An 8,762-nucleotide genomic window follows, 5' to 3' on the forward strand; every position below is an offset into this window, starting at 1 on the left:
TCCAATACTACAAGAACAGAAGCTTAATTCCATCCAATTTTGCGGTTCCAAAATTCAATTCCAACGAGAATTTGTAGAATCGTAGCAACGTAAAATTTTGCGGTTTTATATGAGTACGATGAAATCTTCTCCAAGAGTATTATACAGAGTTTTTCCTACTCCAGGAATGTTAAGGCTATCCCTTCTTTCTTTTTGGCATGATATATACGGCACGAATGAAACGAGCAAATGCACAACTTCTATAAATGACTCTATCCATAGAAATACTAGAGATGCTTATGTTCTTGATTCCCCATGTGTCATATTATTCTATCATCTGTTCATGGGTCTCAAAAATACGTAAGTTGGTAAAGTTTATTTTATGGTATTAATCAGAGGCATAATGGTCTTATAACGTACCGAGAGATTTTATTAACGTATCTCATATGCATTTCATGCATTTATACATAGACATTGACCCATGACCAGATGGCGTTATATACGCTTATATATATGTATATGGGATATGGGAAAGGTTATGGCATTATATACGCATCACCACCTGATCAGCTGGTATACGTTGATTATTTTGCCCACAATGGCAGAGATGATATGATGGGATGCTCTCAGAGGCCTGATGATGTTATAAAACATGTACCTATCCATGACATGACATTCATACGCATATGCATGACACCATAATTATTTCATGATTTACAAAGTTATCCAGACTTACAAGTTGAGTCATTTACTCTATATTTCTTCCATGTCTTTTATGTACTTATTTATGTGCCCTACATACTCGGTACATTATTCGTACTGACATCCCTTTTGCCTAGGAATGCTGCATTCATGCCCGCAGGTCCCGATAGACAGGTCAAGAGCCCTCCAAGTAGGCTATCAGCTCAGCGGAAGACTCCATTTGCTTCGGAGTTGCTCGTTTGGTCAGTATGATTTAGATATGTATTGTTTGGTATGGCGGGGCTCTATCCCGACTTTTATGACAATTATGTATCCTTAGAGGCTTGTAGATAGATGTCATGTACGTAAAAGATTGTATGGCCTTGTCAGCCTATGTTCAATGTACGAGTGGTTATTTTGATCTTAGAGGCCCATATGTCTTATGTATAAGTTGGTATAAGTTGGTATAAGACGTTGTATTCCACCTATTTCATGGCAGCCGCTCCGACTCAATTATCTATGATAGTCTGATACGAAAAGATACGTTATGTTGGTACTCGGTTGAGTAAGGTACCGGGTGCCCGTCACGGCCCATCGGTTTGGGTCGGGACAGTATCGTAAAGATTGGAGGCTAAGCGAATCAAATATGTTCTAACCCATAATTTTGGGGTAAAACTAGGAGCACTTAGTATCCTAAGGAGGTCGTCTTTAAGGTATTTGAATTATATAATATTCGTATGATAAGCCTTGAAGTCCAGCAAGTTGTAAAGTAAAAGTTGGATAAGGTCATACAAGTTATGTCCCATTAGATTGAAGATATACGATCTAGTTTCCAACGCATTAAATCATTCATCGATACGACGTCGGAGTAGAGAGATATTCACTTTTTCTCGAGACTGTGCAAGCAGCTCCCTTGGGACCTACAAAGTTGGTAGAAAAGTCCAGCTCGTATTTACGTCAATTCTAACTCATTTTTCTCGACCAAAACAGTTCCTAAACCCTCTTAGATGCTCTCTGAGAGTTCCCCCATGATCTTATAGGGAATCCAAAGATAAACCACACAAGTTCGACGTAATGAATATCGTTGTTACCATTAACTTTCTTTCTTTCTCGTTGTGACGACTTAGGAAGTGACTTGATGTTGAAATAAGTTAAAGAACAGAATGTTCTTGGTATATTTGAGGTATTTTTCATTGTCCCTAACCTAATCTTAAGTTTGTACAAGTGTTGGGTTGAATTTTGTTGGAGGATTCTTGAAGAAACTAGTACCTATGAAACTTGAAGTTGAGTTATGTTGTGTTGGCTATTTTTACATGATTTAAGATATCAAATGGAATTGTGAAGGTATGGAGAGCATGGTGGGGATTAGAAGAAGTGAAGATGAAGATTATTGTGCTAAAACATATTGAGTTTGAACTATAAACGACCCTATGAAGTTAAAGACATAAGTTGTTTGATAAAATGACTAAATGAACTTCCCTATAGAATATGAAGTCGATATTGATATCAATCCTTTGTATGATATTGATTACCATTCGTAAGAGGTGCGAGGACTTGTGCAATAGTTATAGCTTCGTGGATAAGTTATGTTAAGGCTAAATCTTTTCTTCTCTTGGCATGTTTTAAGATAAAAAGAAATATAAACGAATGTTATTCCAAAATAATTCCACTCTTAGTAATCATGGACACCCAAGTCATTCACTTCCTCATGATGTTGTTCAAGTACACTATGTATCGGATTTTAAGTCTTGTTGATGCTTATGGTGATGATGTTAGTATTTATAATGTAATTGGAGATGTAACGACCTTACGTCACTCCGAAGCAAGTCCCAAAGTTCTTAAAAGGTTCTCCAAAATTTTTACACTTTCGTGAAAATAAGAATTCATATTATGCATATATGAATGTAGCACGTACAGAGATTTGGATGTTGTACTCTTATCTTACCACCGAGCTATGGCCGATTGGGCAGTTACGGATCTTTATTTACCACTAGCTACGGCAGGTTGGATAGTTATGCATCTTCATTTACCACCGAGCTAGGATCAGTTGGGCAGTTATGCATTTACCACCAAGCTACGGTCGGCCGAGCAATTACTACTGATCAATTGGGCTGTCAACGTCACGACAATGATGTAGTCAGGACTATGGCATTATGTGTGTGGAGGATTCTTTAGTCCGTATAGTTAGTTTGTTCGAGAGTTTGGCTCAGGCTGGGTAATTCCCTATTGCACAAGTTACTCCCTAGGCAAGGGGCCGTGCACAGACTCCAGTTACTCGTATCCCAGAGCAAATGGCCCATGGTTGTCAGACCCTCGGATTGTTACCATTTGGGGAGTCCAGCCTACTGTTGTCGCGCAGCCTGAAGATAGGCCCCAATTGTCAGCTGATGAGCTAAAGATGCTGGATAAGTTCACAAAGTTACATCCTTCTCACTTTAACAGTACACCTTTAGAGGATTCCCAGGAGTTCTTGGATCGTTGTCATGAGATTCTATGCAATTTGGGACTAGTTGAATCCAATGGAGTTGATTTTATCGCCTTGCAAATGTAGGGTCCAGCTAAGAGGTGGTTGCAGGTTTATGAGTTGGGCACACCAGCAGGATCACCTCCTCTTACTTGGGCTCAGCTCTCCATGGTCGTTTTGGAGAAGTTTGTGCCCCGCACTAGGAGAGAGGAGTTGAGGAGGCAGTTTGAGCACCTTCAGCAAGGTAAGGTATCAGTCACTGATTATGTGATAAGGTTTACAGAGTTATCCTGTCATGCTACTTCTTTGATTCCCTTTGAAGAGGACAGATTAAGGAGTTCACTGAAGGTCTTTACCATAGTATTCTCCTTATTATGGCTAGTGTTGTAGAGACCGGGACTTCATTTCACCAGATTGTGGAGATAGTGTGTCGTGTTGAGCGCATCTGCATTGAGACTAGAGAGATTGTCCCGACATTCAGGTAGCTTAAATGGTGCCACATATGGAGGCCGAGGTCAATTTAGGAGAGGTTATTCTAGCATGCCAGTTTATCATTTACAACCACCCAGCTAAGGATCTTCTATGCAATCTTCATTCAGTGCACTTCCAACGTAGATTTCTCATCGCGCTCCATCTATTCAGGGTCATCGGTACCAGGTTTTTCTAGTGGATATTCTAGTTAATGGGGTCGGACTGAAGCCTCACACTCATTTTCGGTCAGAGGTTTCTACGAGTGTGGAGATTTGGGGAACGTCAAAAAATATTTCCCTCATTTTCACAAAGTTTCTAGGTAGACGAGAGACCATACTATCATTCCTGCGTCAATTGCTACACCACCTGCTCAGCCAACTCAGGGTGAAGGTCATTCAGGATATGGTCGTCCTAGAGAGGGAGCTTAGTCTAGTGAAGGTCATGTCGGATACTATGAGTTCCCAGGAAGGACCAAGGCACGTTGCTTCTAATGTTTTTATTGCATGTATATTTTGTGTGCCATAGAGATACTTCGGTATTGTTTGATCCTGGCTCTACTTATTCATATGTGTCATCATACTTAGCTTCTTGTTTGGATATACCACGTGATTCTCTTGTTACCCCTTTTCTTGTATCTACAGCGGTTAGAGATTCCAAAATGGTCGATCGAGATTATTGGTCTTGTGTGGTCACTATATGTGTTTTTGAGATGAGAGCAGACTTACTATTGTTAGATATGGTGAATTTTGATGTTGTCTTGGGTATGGATTGGCTATCTCTGCACTATGTCATTCTTGACTGTCACACTAAGACTGTGACATTGGCTATGACGGGGTTATAAAGGTTGGAATGGAAAGGTTCTCTTATTCAAACTCCTTGTAGAGTGATGTCATTTTCGAAGGTTCAACGGATGGTTGAGAAGGGATGTTTGGCATTCCAGATTTTCTCAAAGATGTTAGTGATGATACTCCTACTGTTGAGTCAGTTCTACTACTGACAGATTATCTATATATGTTTCTTATAGACCTACCAGGCATGCCAACCAGTAGGGATATTGATTTTGGTATTGATTTGGCACCAGTCACTCAGCCTATCTTTATTCCATCATATCGCATGGATCTTGCTGAGTTAAAGGAATTGAAGAAGCAATTACAAGAGTTGCTGGATAAGGGGCATGACTTGTGTGTCACCTTGGAGTGCGCCGGCGTTGTTTGTTAAGATAAAGGATGATTATATGAGAATGTGTATTGCTACCGACATTTGAACAAGGTTACCATCAAGAACAAGTATCCACTTCCACGCATAGATTATTTATTTGACTAGCTTCAGGGTGTTAAGGTGTTCTCAAAGATTGATCTAAGATCGGGGTATCACTAGTTGAAGATCAAGGCTTCAAACATTCCCGGGACGATTTTCAGGACTCGGTATGGGCATTATGATTTTTTTTATGACGTCCTTCGGTTTGACTAACGCCCCAACGTCTTTCATGCATTTGATGAATATGTATTCCAGCCTTATCTGGATTCTTTTGTCATGTCACGACCCAAAACTACCATTCGGTCGTGATGACGCCTAACTCATACCAGGAAATCTGAACATAATAAAAGCGGAACGAGATAACAGGAATAACGAAAATAGTGCAAGTCTAAAGCCAATAACATAAATAACTACGTCAATACATAAAATTCCCCAAAACTGGTAAATACAGAGTCATGAGCTCGAAAATGGAAATACAAGTCTGGAATACAAAGTGGAATATTGTCTGAATGAAAATAGCAGTACATAAATGAAAAGAGATGCCAAAGACAACAGTCGAAATGCAACTCTACCTCATCTCTTTGCAAATCCTCAACAACGAATCATAACAACTCACGGCTTGGTCCATCGCCCGAATCTGCACAATTAAGTGCAGAGTGTAGTATGAGCACCACTGATCCCATATACTCAGCAAATATAATAACTAACCTCGGAGGTAATAGAGGAAAGAATTATTAATGATACTCACTAATCACCTATACAATTCATAAATCTCACAAGTATACAACAATGACATCATCAAGTCATATATCAGATAAAGCCTCCTCGATGCAAAAAGATAACGTAACATACTCCGTTTCAGTCAACGATCCAGCATATACAGAAGATATGCAAAACAGGGCATCTATACATTCCTGATCTAGCATATAGATAAGATATGTAAATAAAACATGTACACATCCAAGGAAATTTCAAGTAAAGAAGTAATGCAATAACCAAAACACATGTTCGCCAGTTTTCCTCATACCGCGTTGTACACCATCAAGAGAGAAACATGAGAGGATGACCCTAGGGGGATGAATCCTTATCTACACGCTACACGGACAACTCACATTCCATATATAACCACCGCACGGACCCTCACGTGCTAACACAGCTCAGATCTGCACGGACAACTCACGTGTTGTCAATCCAGTCCATATCACACATAAAGCATATATAAGGATACATGTACATGAACAATGGATATCAGTTTACATAATCATGGACTTATATAAGTGACATGCTAAAGTGTAGGCAAAAATGTTTGAACATGAGATCAACCAACAAATAATCTCTAACATGATTCAGATAGCTCACAAAAGGAATACAACATAAGAAGTATGACAAAATGAATCTTAGCAATCTATTCAACGCTTATAAAAGCCTAAACACTACCCTGAGTATGGATAACACCCCGGTGTAGGCATATGGGGTCAATCTCCTCACATGTGCATCACCCATAGCACGTAGCCAACACTAATAACTAAAGCCACTAGTGCCTCAACCAAGTTTATGTAAGATACTTACATCAAGCAATCCAAACAATACTCTAAGAATCCCTTCGCACGTGAATCAAGGACGGCTCGAATCTAGCGAAACGAACTTAATATAATCAATAAAAGCCATAGGAAATAACCACAAATAATAAAGTTAAGATCTTGATACGAATGTGCACAGTCAACCCAATAAGTCAACCCCAGGTCCGCACCCTGAAACTCAAAAAACTCACAAATCTCGAACGAGGCCAAATATATGTGTTTCATCCAAATCCAACCTCAAATCGACCTCCAATTTACAAACTTTCACTCTTTGAAACGATAGTAAGTCCAAAATTTCACATTTAACATATATATATATATATATATGGGTAATCAATATCTAACATCAAAATCGAGTAAAACACATTTACCCCTTCAATTATAGTGAAACTTCCCAATGTTGCCTCTAACCGAGCTCCACAATTCCAAATAATGAAAAATGACCAAACCCAAATAATGAAAAATGACCAAACCCTCAAAATAATATAATCTACTCAGCGATTCCGCATTTGATGACAAATTACCGCATTTGCGGCTCCGCTTCTGCGATTAAAATTTCGTATTTGTGGTCTCACTTAAAGGCCCGACCCACCGCATCTGTGGACCTCCAAGTGCATCTGCGCTTTAGCTTCTGCGGAGAATCTCTGCATCTGCAAACCTCCCTCTGCGAGGCCATTTCACGCACCTGCGCATTGAAGGCCATATTTGCGGCTTCGCATCTACGACCAAATTTCCGCAAATGTGAAAACACCAGAACTCAGCAAACTACATCAATGCCAACTCAATCCAAAATGTTTCGAAATCCATCCAAAACACACTCGAGGCCCCCAAAACCCCGTTGAAACACACCAACTAATTATAAAACATAATACACACCTACTCGTGTCCTCAAAGCACACAAAACCACATCAAAAACCACAAATCGCACTTCGATTCAACCCTAAGGAACTATTCAACTTCCAACTTTCCAAAACCCATGTTGAACCATATTTAATCAACTCGGAATGACCTCAAATTTTGCATACATTTCCCATATGACCGAATGGACCTATTCCAATTCCCAGAACCACAATCTGAACCCGACATCATTAAAGTCAACTCCCGGTCAAACCTATGAACCTTCCAAACCTTCAACTTTCCAACTTTCGTCAAATAGAACCAAATTCACCTAGGAGCCTCCAAATCAAAATCTGGACATATACCTAAGTCCAAAAGTCACCCTACAAACTTATTGGAACCAGCGAAATACCATTTCGGGGTTATCTACACAAAACTCAAACATCACAACTTAAGCTTCAAACCTTGCAACTAAGTGTCCCGAACCGCAAGTCACATAATCATAACTACACATATTTAAAGCAACAAATAGGGGAAACAGGGCTAAAATACTCAAAACTATTAGTTGGATCATTACATTATCCCCCTCTTAAACAAACGTTCGTCCTCGAACAAGTCTAGAATCATAACTGAAGTGCTGAAAAGGTGAGGATATCTGCTCCGAATATCATTCTCGGTCTCCAAGTTTCCTCCTCAACCGGTTGACCTCTCCGCTGAACCTTCACCGATGCTATATTTTTTGGCCTCAACCTTCAAACCTGTCGATCCAAAATGTCCACCGGCTCCACATCATGAGTCAAATCCTCATCCAACTGCACGATTTTGATGTCTAATACATGTGACGGATCCCCATAGCACTTCGAGAATATAGAAACATGAAACACTAGGTGACCTCTCGATAAACTAGGTGGCAAGGAAAGTCGGTAGGCTACCTCACCAACCCTCTCCAAGACTTCAAATGGACCAATATACAGAGGGCTCAACTTTCCCTTACTCTCGAACCTCATCACACACTTCATGGGCAAAACTCTAAGCAGAACCTTCTCACCCACCATATATGCCACATCACAAGTCTTCCTGTCACCATAACTCTTCTGTCTAGACTGCGTTGTATGAAGTCGCTCCTGAATCAACTTGACTTTCTCCAATGCATCTTGAACTAGATCATTTCACAACAACCTATCCTCCCCAGGATCAAAAAAACAAACAAACTGGAGAAAGACATTGCCTCCCATATAAGGTCTCAAAAGGAGCCACCTAGATACTTAATTGATAGATGTTGTTGTAGGAGAACTCTGCTAAAGGTAGAAACTAATCCCACGATCTCCCAAAATAAATGACATATGCTCGAAACATGTCCTCCAAGATCTTAATAGTACGCTCGGACTGCCCCATCTATCTGGGGATGATTCAGCTTGATCAGTGTGCCCAACTCACGCTGGGCTACTCTCCAAAAATGCGATGTGAGTTGAGTGCTTCAATCCGAGATAATA

The sequence above is a fragment of the Nicotiana attenuata genome, unplaced genomic scaffold (assembly GCF_001879085.1).
Source record: "Nicotiana attenuata strain UT unplaced genomic scaffold, NIATTr2, whole genome shotgun sequence".
NCBI lineage: Eukaryota > Viridiplantae > Streptophyta > Magnoliopsida > Solanales > Solanaceae > Nicotiana > Nicotiana attenuata.